Source organism: Prionailurus bengalensis, chromosome B1, assembly GCF_016509475.1.
Source record: "Prionailurus bengalensis isolate Pbe53 chromosome B1, Fcat_Pben_1.1_paternal_pri, whole genome shotgun sequence".
NCBI lineage: Eukaryota > Metazoa > Chordata > Mammalia > Carnivora > Felidae > Prionailurus > Prionailurus bengalensis.
The window spans coordinates 170907029-170918158 of NC_057344.1; positions in this window are offsets into that span (position 1 = coordinate 170907029).

Here is an 11130-nt window from a genome sequence, read left to right on the forward strand (position 1 = left end):
TCCATCATAAATATCAGGTGATTTGCAACTTTCAATTTTGGTTACAGAGTCAGGAAATCTCCCCCTCCTCTTCAGCAGCCCCTCCCCAAAGTGATGCAACACTTATGGTCCCCTCAATATGTGTCAGGCACTGTGCTCCAGAAACATTATCTTATTGGATATTCATTACATTATTAAGTATATGGTATTATCTCTATTTTACAGACAAAAAAATTGAGGCTCAAGTGCTTAATTTTTTACAGACAAAAAATTGAGGCTCAAGTGCTTAAGTCCCTGTGCCCAACACAACGTGCTGATAGGGTAACAGAGCCAGACCGAAGGCCAGAGCTACCTGACTCCATAGTCCAGATCTTAACTACATACCTATTTCCCATTGTCTGCAAAGCACCATCCTGGCTTCCTTTGACCAACATAAGGCCATGAGACTCCACAATCTTGAGAAAATTCTAGGAGATGCCAAGTAGGAAAACAAAGACATTCGTACCACAGGAAGAATAAAAAGTCGTTTCTGTTTAAACCCTCACTTTTTTGAATTGCTTGAACTTCACATTCACAGGGGGAAAAAAGCCACCACATTTTACTGCTATTTGTTCTCTTGTTGAGATCTTCCTGGACAGTTCACGATGGTTTTTTTGAGCCAGAATCAAGTTCTTCTGCCATCTAACCAAAACTTCAAAATGCCAGTTTTGTACAGACTATACCAAAAGCTTCAGGGCATAACTCACACGTAAAAAAGTACAAGACTGAATATGAAAATCTGAAATACACACTGCATAAGTAATGACAGTAAAAAGCCAATGATATTTTAAAGATATTTTAAAGATTTAGTATTTATCATTGTAACACAGCTTTTCTGTTTGATGTTATACAAAGCAATGAGCTCACTTCTGAATCAATGCTATTTTATTGCTTGCTGTTATATTTATGGAATGTTACTGTGAACAAAGCAGAGCAGGCCAAGTCTATTCCCAACATAACCTATAAATAATGTAAGTAAATAAACTAAGCAAATCTTCATGAAGCAATGCATTATTTACTATTCCTTGTTGCTGAAATATGAGTTTAAATTTTGGTTACATATTAATGTGAGATCTTAGCCATTTCTAGGTCTCCCAGGGGAGTCAAATCCTGAAGTTTAACTCAGAATTAACCTTGCATGCCTTCCCGACTCTGTAACTAAAAGCCACATTCCTCTCCATAGCCAGAAGCTAGCCTATGTAAGCACTGTGGCCATCATAGGCCAATGACCTCAAATTAGCCCAACAAAGACTATATTAGCATCACACTGTAACTGTCCCAAGTGGGTGTTCTATAGTCTTTGGCCAGTTGGGTTTTGCAAGACAAAATCACGTGGAGGACCAATTGAGAGTATTTTACTTTCATACATTATACTCTGAATGGGAGTCACTCAGACTTTCTTCAAGTTTCAGAGTGTTTTTAAAGATTCATTCATTCATTCACTCAAAAATTATGAGTTGAGTGCTACCATAATGCCAAGTTCTGTTCACATTAGGATATCACAGCAAACAAGACTGGTAAGGGACTCTTTACAGAGATCACAGTCATACAGGAGTAGAGAATTTGATAGCAAACAAGTAAACAAATGAACAAGATAATTTCAGTAGTAAGGAAGAAAATAAAAGAGATTAATATGATAGAAAATGATGGGGTCACTTTAGAAAGGGAAGTTAGAGAAGGGTTCTGTAAGGAAGTAACATTTGAACTGAAGCACCCTAAAGACTGGTAACTTTAATCAGAGTTTCTCCTTATTTCTCCTTCTCCCCCCTCTTTTTTTATGTGTTCACTGGCAGCTAAGAGCCACTGATCCATGAGGAAGGGATAGTTCAAGCCCCGGTGAGAAAACATTCATTCCAAGGTAAGCTCAGGTGGAGTCCCCTTGCAGAGAGGAGATGAGAATAATGGTAGGCAATTGCCAAGGAGTGGACAGCCATCCCTCACAGAGACGGATGATGCCTGGGAACACAACTCAGCGGCAAGAGACAGATGAGCGCAGGGTGTGGGTACCAAGGGATCACAACAGAAGTAGAGGCAGGACAGCAGAGTTGCAAACAAACCGAAGGTGAGTGCAGCCATTGGCAGCTTGGGTGGACTCAGGAGGAAGGGTCTGGGGTATGGTCTGAAAAGACACTGCTGAGCTGAAGGCAGGAGGTCCTGACCTAGAGGCCAACCAGACTCCATCACCTCCTTCATTCATTCTTAAGTGACCCTTACTTGGGATCACTCACAGCAGAAGTCGTCTCACAGCCCCAGGATGCTGGAGGTTTTACTTTCATGACGGGGTTGTCCTCATCTCTTACCATGCTCCCTGATAGACTTAATTACTTGAAATGAAACAACCAGAAAACATCTCCAGGGGTTTCCCAATCGATGCCCCACCTCTAGACAGAATAAATTAACAAACTACCCAGGACAGGGATTAAAAGCTTCGTTAGATGACCATGCCCTAAGTAAATTTGTGAATGGAGTGCAAGCTGCCTTTCTACCTACGATTGTAGTACCCTTCACTGTGTGAGGTTAATGGGCCATCTTTTCCTCATGTCTAACATTTATTTCAAGCTGTCTGCACCTGTTTTATTAGTCTGCCCCCCTCAGTAAAGTATCAGGTGGAAAAGACTATAATAAATGAACTCATTCTAAGTAGTCAAGGACTAAAAAAATGGTTTACTGTTAATCAATTGTAAGCATTATTAAAGATTTATCCACAGAATGAAAGTGAGACAAAGGAGGAAGAATGGTTGTCATCTACCAAGGATGCTAAATAAGCCAATTAAAGAAAGAGCACGTGGGGCGCCTGGGTGGCGCAGTCGGTTAAGCGTCCGACTTCAGCCAGGTCACGATCTTGCAGTCCGTGAGTTCGAGCCCCGCGTCGGGCTCTGGGCTGATGGCTCAGAGCCTGGAGCCTGTTTCCGATTCTGTGTCTCCCTCTCTCTCTGACCCTCCCCCGTTCATGCTCTGCCTCTCTCTGTCCCAAAAATAAATAAACGTTGAAAAAAAAAAATTTAAAAAAAAAAAAAAAGAAGAGCACGTAAGAAAGACACGAGAAATTATTTTTATTTATTTATTTTTTAAAGTTTATTTATTTATTTTGAGAGAGAGGGAGAGCACACAAGCAGGGGAGAGAGAAAGGGAGAAAGAATCCCAAGCAGGCTCCATGCTGTCAGCACAGAACCTGACACAGGGCTTGATCCCACGACCGTGAGATCATGATGGGAGCCAAAATCAAGAGTTGGACACTTAACTGACTGAGCCACCCAGGTGCCCCTGATTATTTTTATTTTTTATTGACATATACATAAGAAAAGTATGTTTATCATAATCATACAGGTCAATGAAATTTTCAAATTTCTTGTACTGAGCACCTAGGTCAAGAAATTGAGCATGACAAGCACCTCCCCTCATGCTCCTTCCTGTTACTCCTGCCCCCAGGGGCAGCCACTTTCCTGACTTTCAGCCCCATTGATGAGTTTTGCCAGCTTTTGAGCTTTATGTAAATGGAATCATAGAGTATACTCTTTGGTGCCTGGCTTCTTGTGCTTAACATTATGTTGTGAGATTTGTTCATAATGTTTCATGTACTTACAATTCTTCATTATCATTGCTGTATAGGATAAGAAGTTGTCTTATAAATGTCAATATTTGACCCTCAAGACTGAATCCTAAGCACACTTAAAGGGGAAAAATATAAACTCATCCCCAGAGTAAAATTAGCTCCCTTGGCGGAAATCATTTTTATTTTGTTCATTGAGCACTGAGCTCATAATGCATTCTCTTAGACTTTCTTATTTAATTTGAAATTTACATCTGAGCTACTCTTAACATCAGGATACAGACAAATGACTTCAAGTCACAACCCTTTCTCACTATGAGAGAAATGAAGCCAAGCTGTTCTCTTGCTCCAATTTTATTTCTTCTCTCACAAGTAACTATGCTTGAAGATACACCAAGAACAGCTGCCAACAACCCATCCTCTGGGACACTCATCCAGCTCAGCCAGTCAGTCATTTGTTGGCATGCATTCATAGGTTGCAAACATCAAAAAGTGCTTGTGATCATTACTGAGGCAATTCTAAGCCTTGCAAACACACACACACACACACACACACACACACACACACACATACCCCAAAGGCCTGGGCTACTATGCTAATTCCCCAGCGTGTGCTTTGTCCATGCCACCAACTTGCCTCTCCTAAATAACTCGCCCCACATGAGACACCAGGGGCATAGTGAATATGGGGAATGGTGGCATTGTACTAAGAGATTCCCAGTTCTTACTGGATACCAAACCAACTCTAATTTTTACTAGGACAGCAGTAACATGAAAAATGAGACAGGTAGAAGTTGGCATCAATTTGATTTTAGTTGTCATGCCAACTCTGGCAGGAAATGGTCAGGGCCAGCCTATGAAAATTTCTAATCATTGAGTATCTTGAAAACCAGAGATTTCAAAACAGCAGAACATTTTGATACTTACAGCTATATGATACTTATGGTTCAGTACAACAGCCTGTAATGCCCTCAAAGGTCTTCTAAATTGGTGGGAGAAAAGAACATTTCCATTTGGGATAGGTTTAGTGCCCTTTGCCCATATTGACAGGCAATATTGTGGAGCAGTAGGAAGAATACCATATTCCAAGTCAGATATGAGAGTTGGAACATAGCATTACTGGCTGTGAGACTGGTGTCCTTTGAGAACTTTCAGGCCCTAGGCCTCTTCTTTTTAGAGGCTGACCCCATATAATTTCCCAGCCAAAGGACTTTTTATTCTAACTTTTATAAATTGTTCTCACTGTCCAGTGTAATTGGTTTTAACATTGGTAATTTGAGTAGAAAGGAAAGTGCTTGGGATTTGGGGATCTGGGTTTTTGGGATCTTTGGGAAGGCTTACTTCCCAGAGTATATTTGGAAAAATATTACCTAATTAGATGAGAATTGACCCATCCTCAATAAGTTGGTTTTCTAGGGGCGCCTGAGTGGCTCAATTGATTAAGGGTCAGACTTCGGCTCAGGTCATGATCTCATGGCTCCTGAGTTCAAGCCCCATATTGGGCTCTGTGCTGACAGCTCAGACCCTGGAGCCTGCTTTGGATTCTGTGTCTCCCTCTCTCTCTGCTCCTCCCCTGCTCACACTCTGTCTCTGTCTCTCTCTCTCTCAAAAATAAATGTTAAAAAAAAAATTTTTTTTTAAAAGGTGGTTTTCTATTCTCAGGCAAAAAAAAAAAAAATTAGGCAGAAGCAAGAAGTAATGCCAATCTGACAGTGCACTAACTTATTTGGTCTTTTAACATTTTAAATAATTTGTTTTAATTTAAAAGGAGTAAGTGCTCACTGTAACAAGTGACACAATCTACAATATATTTTTAAAAATTATGCATCTCCCTCTTCATTTCCCTCTATCCTTACCTTCTTCCCAGAGAAAACGAATAGTAACAGCCAGCTGAGCCCTTTTATTCCTTTTTTGGTTTATATAAAATATAGATACAGAAATTGGATCGTACTCTTCACATAATTTTGCAGTTTGCTTTTCCTTCTTGAATTACATTATGGACATCCTTCCAAACCAATAAATAGAGGTGGAATTCATTCTTTTAAATGGTTGCATAAAATTCCAATATATGGATCTCCTTATTCAATAGTCCTATTGATGAAAAGTGATGTTGTTTCCAGTTTTCTTGTTTGTTTGCCAATAAAAGCAATGCTGTAATAAATATTAGTATACATGTCCTTATATACCAGTGCTTTATTTCTATTGGCTAGAAGCCCACTCACTTTGCAAGGTCAAAGCTTAAGTGCATTACTCATTTTAATAAAGATTGTATTACTTTCTTTAATACATCCAGACTTGATTTCTTATATGACGAGGTAGGGATTATAAATTTTGTTGTCTTCCACATGGGTAGTCACTTTTGCCAGGACCTTTTATTAAATAAACCATGCTTTTAATAAGCTGCAATGCACTTTTGATACATGGTAAATTCTCATCAACACCTGGATCTTTTTCTGGTGTTTTTAACTATGTTTCTCTGATCTATTTATCTGATTTGATGCTGATACCAAACAATTTTTTATCATCATGGCTCTGAAATTAGTTCTAATATCTGGTAACTATGTCTTATTATTCTTTTGCACAATTTTTCTTGACTATTTTCAACGTTTTTTATTTATTTCTGGGACAGAGAGAGACAGAGCATGAACGGGGGAGGGGCAGAGAGAGAGGGAGACACAGAATCGGAAACAGGCTCCAGGCTCCGAGCCATCAGCCCAGAGCCTGACGCGGGGCTCGAACTCACGGACCGCGAGATCGTGACCTGGCTGAAGTCGGACGCTTAACCGACTGCGCCACCCAGGCGCCCCTTGACTATTTTAAGATACTTATTCTGCCATTTGAACTTAATTATTCTCTTTTTAAAAATCCCATTAGGTTGGGGCGCCTGGGTGGCGCAGTTGGTTAAGCGTCCGACTTCAGCCAGGTCACGATCTTGCGGTCCAGGAGTTCGAGCCCCGCGTCAGGCTCTGGGCTGATGGCTCGGAGCCTGGAGCCTGTTTCCGATTCTGTGTCTCCCTCTCTCTCTGCCCCTCCCCCGTTCATGCTCTGTCTCTCTCTGTCCCAGAAATAAATAAACGTTGAAAAAAAAAAAATTAAAAAATAAATAAATAAATAAAAATCCCATTAGGTTTTTGAATGAAATTGCAAATATGTGTTCAATGATTTCCAAAGAATTAAAAATTTGGGGCACCTGGGTGGCTCAGTCTATTGAGCATCCGACTCTTGAGTTTGGCTCAGGTCATGACCCCAGGGTCATGGGATCAAGCCCTGTGTTGGGCTCTGTGCTGAACATGGAGCCTGCTTAAGATTCTCTCTCTCTCTCTCTCTCTCTCTCTCTCTCTCTCTCTCTCTCTCCCCCTCTGCCCCTCCACCCCTCCCCCCTGCTCGTGCTCTCCAAAATAAAATAAAAAAGAAAGAATTGAAAATTTTACAGTTTGAAGTATGCCCCTCCATTTATTCAATAAGATTTTTTAGGTTTTTTTTAAGGGGGGGTACAAATCTTATAAAATTATTCCTATGTAGTCTGAATTTTTGTTGCTATTATCAATGGAAGATTTTTTCAAAGTCTATTTCTAGTTGACTAATACCAATAAAAGGAAAAAATATATATTGTGTATATTCATCAAATAACAAAACACCTCACCAAAAGCTCCCATATAACATAGTATTTTTTTTAGTACCATGGGTTTGCTAAATATCTAGTCATACCATCTCCAAATACAGCAATCTCATCTCTTCTAATATTTATACTTATCATTTACTTCTCCCATCTTATTTCATTTGCTACTACCTCCAAATCAACGTAAATAACTATGGTCATAGATGGGAGCCCTATTTTGTCCCTGATTTTAAGCAAAATAACTTCATCACTGGATTATTACATTTGCTAAAAGAATGTGATAATCTTTTCATGTGTAAGTTAAGTTTTCCTATATTCTTATTTTGCTTGTAGTTTTATCAATAATGGCTATTTAATCTTATAAAATTATATTATAGTATCTAATGATCAAATAATCCTATGATTTTTTTCCCTCTTTTAGTTTGTTGATTTAAAGAACTATCATGTAGATTTTCTGATATTAAAACACATTTACATTACAGAAATAAATCCTACTCAGTCATGGTGTGTTATTCATTTTATACAGGACTAGATTCAGTAAACTAAGGTTTAGTTAGACTTTTTGCAACCATATTTCTAAGTGAAACCAATACATAAATATCAGATTACAATGGCTTTGTAAAATGAACTAAGGAACGGTCCACTTTCTTTCCGTGGCCTGAATTTATTAAATAACATAGAAATTTTCACTTTATAATAACTTGGAAAAAGCACTGTCAGATATTGTTAGGGAGGATATTATTGTTATACGGTTTTTAAACATGACAAGGAGTAGATGTTTGGAAAAATCTGTAAGTTGACTAAAGTCAAGAAACCAGTAAGGGGTAAAGCTAGGAATGGAACACCAGGCTTCTGATACCAGAACTGGATCTTGATCTACCTTGTACCACCTTATGTCTCCAGGTAAGACCCTCAATTTTAGACCTAAACAAAGGTTAGAAGAAATCCCATAGCAGGCCCAAGAAAAGAAAGCCACCCTTTGGACTCAATAGAGCAGTAATAAGCTTTGCAAAGGCTTCTGAGAAGCCACAACCAAAGAGCAATCCTCTTGGTATTTGGTTCTTCGAAACGGGATCACCCAGACAGACCACTAACAGTGATTCAAGATGGCAGATTCACTGAGGCAACCAGTAGGACTGTACATAACTGGGTGATGATAATTCATGTATATACAGTCCTTTATAATTTACAAAGGGTATATTCAAAAAGGTTAGGTCACTTGTTAAAGATTATATCTACCACCCCGTAACTCCTTAAATCATGCTTCTTGTATATTTCCTTCACAGCATTTATCATTCTTATTGCAATTATTGTACTGATTTGTGCTATTTGTTCTTTGCCTTCCCATTCCTCCCCAACCACAACAGAGGTAATACAAAAGCAGAGGCCATACTGTATTACTGTTTTATCCGCAAGTCTGAACACAGCAAAAAGACATTTAAGACATATTTGTGATGTGCTTGAAAAAATAAATACCATCTACCATTTATATCTGAAGTGATCCCTGTTTAAATCCTATATAGAAAGAACACCAGCTTTCCCTCCAGATATGGTGGCACCGCTACACACACGCTTAGGAATAACACTGCTCCTGCCTCTCTAAATATAAATTGTGCTATACATCCAAGTCAGGGCTCTCCATATCAATCTTATACAATCACCTTATTTGACAGTGACATTCTTTTTAAAGGCAAATCAGTGTGAACTCTCAATATCCCAAATTAGATCAAGCACACAAGTTCAAATGAGTTGGCCATTAATTACTCACCACCACTGGCCCAAGTTTGAAACCACCAGATCTCATTTTTCATTGGGCTGACATCCTGAAAGGCACCATTTATCAGGAGACCTCCCTTGTATTTTTTTCTTTTTCCTCCATTGTTTCCCTGAATTAACCAAAGCAATATTAAATAAGTTGCTAAATACAGATATTAGCTCATTTGTAGCTAATTATTATAGGTAAATGGTGCAGTAAATGAAGTACCCTACACCCTCCCCTGGCCTTTTTTTTAAAGCTTTTGTGATGTTCTCCAGGTAAATCCCATGCATAATGTAAGAGTGGCAATGTTGTTTGCATAATAAGCTATTTTCTACCACAGAAGCAGAAACATTTTATCGCTATAGAGAAAGCTCAAATTATGAATACATTTTCATATAAGTTGATTTATGTGAAAATTACAAATAAATGCAGAGCTGAGCTGCAAGTGAATTGTTTGTTCCCAGTTCAAGGAATGGTGTTATTTGAAATTAAAAAGAAAACAACTCCACCACATCCTGCTAAGAGAAATATTTTTAATGTTATTCAGACTGAAGCACATACTATATGATCCAAGAAGAAAAGCATTACCTGGTCTGGCAGTAGGACCTGAGACCACAAAAGCTAAGATAAATATGTGCAATGATTTTGGAAGCCATCTTTTCATGAATAAAAATATACATGACATATATATATATAGATAGATAGATACACTTCCATGATATACGTATTCTTACGTGCACTTGGGGTGCAAAGATTCTCAGCAAACTCTACTTCTTTCAATAGTCAAAAGAAGTTGAAGGAATGAATGGAAGCCCATTATCATCTTGGCACAAGTAAAAGCTAAATGTGTATTGAAGACATGAAAATGGTTTTGTGTAAGCCCCAAAGCTTCTCAGACACCTGCAGGACCCTCAAAGTGGGATGCACATTTCTAATACCAGGCAAATCACTTATCTTACTAAAAGCCCCCTAAACCAGTATAACCAGTACAGTGTTTGGCATCTAACTAGTTGATCTGTAATAGGGATATAAAGCTCGCCACAAAGTAACATCTAAGATGTGGAGGAGTTGGGTTTTAGGGAAAAGAGACATCAACATGGCACACTGGACACATCCACACAGTAAAATAAATGTGACCTGTTTAACAATTCAGGCAATATGTCTATACTTTTCCTAGCCCTTTAAACTTCCCTGTATTATCCTCATGATGGACCACGATCACAGAAAACACTCCAACCAGGCTATTGCCGCACACCTCAACCCACTTATGCTTTTTTAAATGCTAACTAATTTCTTATCTTTCAAGTTCTTAGTTCTGATAATGATCTCTGACTCCCTTCACATTTTGCAGCCCTTCCTAGCTCCCAAATGGGCTTACTGGTGTCTTATTCAGTTCTTGGCTCCGTGAGCTCCCCAGAATCTGATTGATGTCCAAAGCCTTGAGAGAATCCTATTTCCTCCCCCAGCCAAGTACTCAGCCCCACCAAACACCACTGCCCCTTCCTGTCTTCATCTCTGAACCAGAGAGGCCACTCAGAATAGTATATACAGATAGCTGGCCTAAACATGGACCTCAGAAGTCTCATCTTTACTTTCCATTTGCTGTCAATTCACTGGCTGGTCAAGAGATGTTGCATATGTAGATGTGACTTTTTGCAAGCCCTCTCTGTCATCTCTAAACCATTGATGTGTGTGTGTGTGTGTGTGTGTGTGTGTGTGTGTGTGTGTGTTGTGTGGTAAGTGTATTCCAGTCAAAGCACAGGCAGGCATCATGTAACTTGCTTGGCCTTGTTAGATCAAAAAGACCAGAACCAGTCCCTTCTCCATGCCCCAGATTCAGGTATTAAATTACCACCCAAGGATCTCTGCTACATCTGTTCTGTTTTATTTCGTATCTGTTTTATTTCATATTTATTTCATATCTTCTCTTCAATATTATGTCGGGAGTCTGGGTCAGATGTGAAAATAAGTAATGATGGGGAAATGCTATCTTAATTACACTGCCTTGGATTCTCACATTCAATAGGCCAACAGACAGGGAGGAAATACTTGATCCCCTATTCTCACTTCCCTGAATTTTAGGCTAGTAACTTATACTTGAAGCTTAACAGTAAGAAGCCTAGAGAGGATGGTCTGTCCACATCTCTTCCTCTTCTACTATCCTCTGATTCTTTCAATATGAAT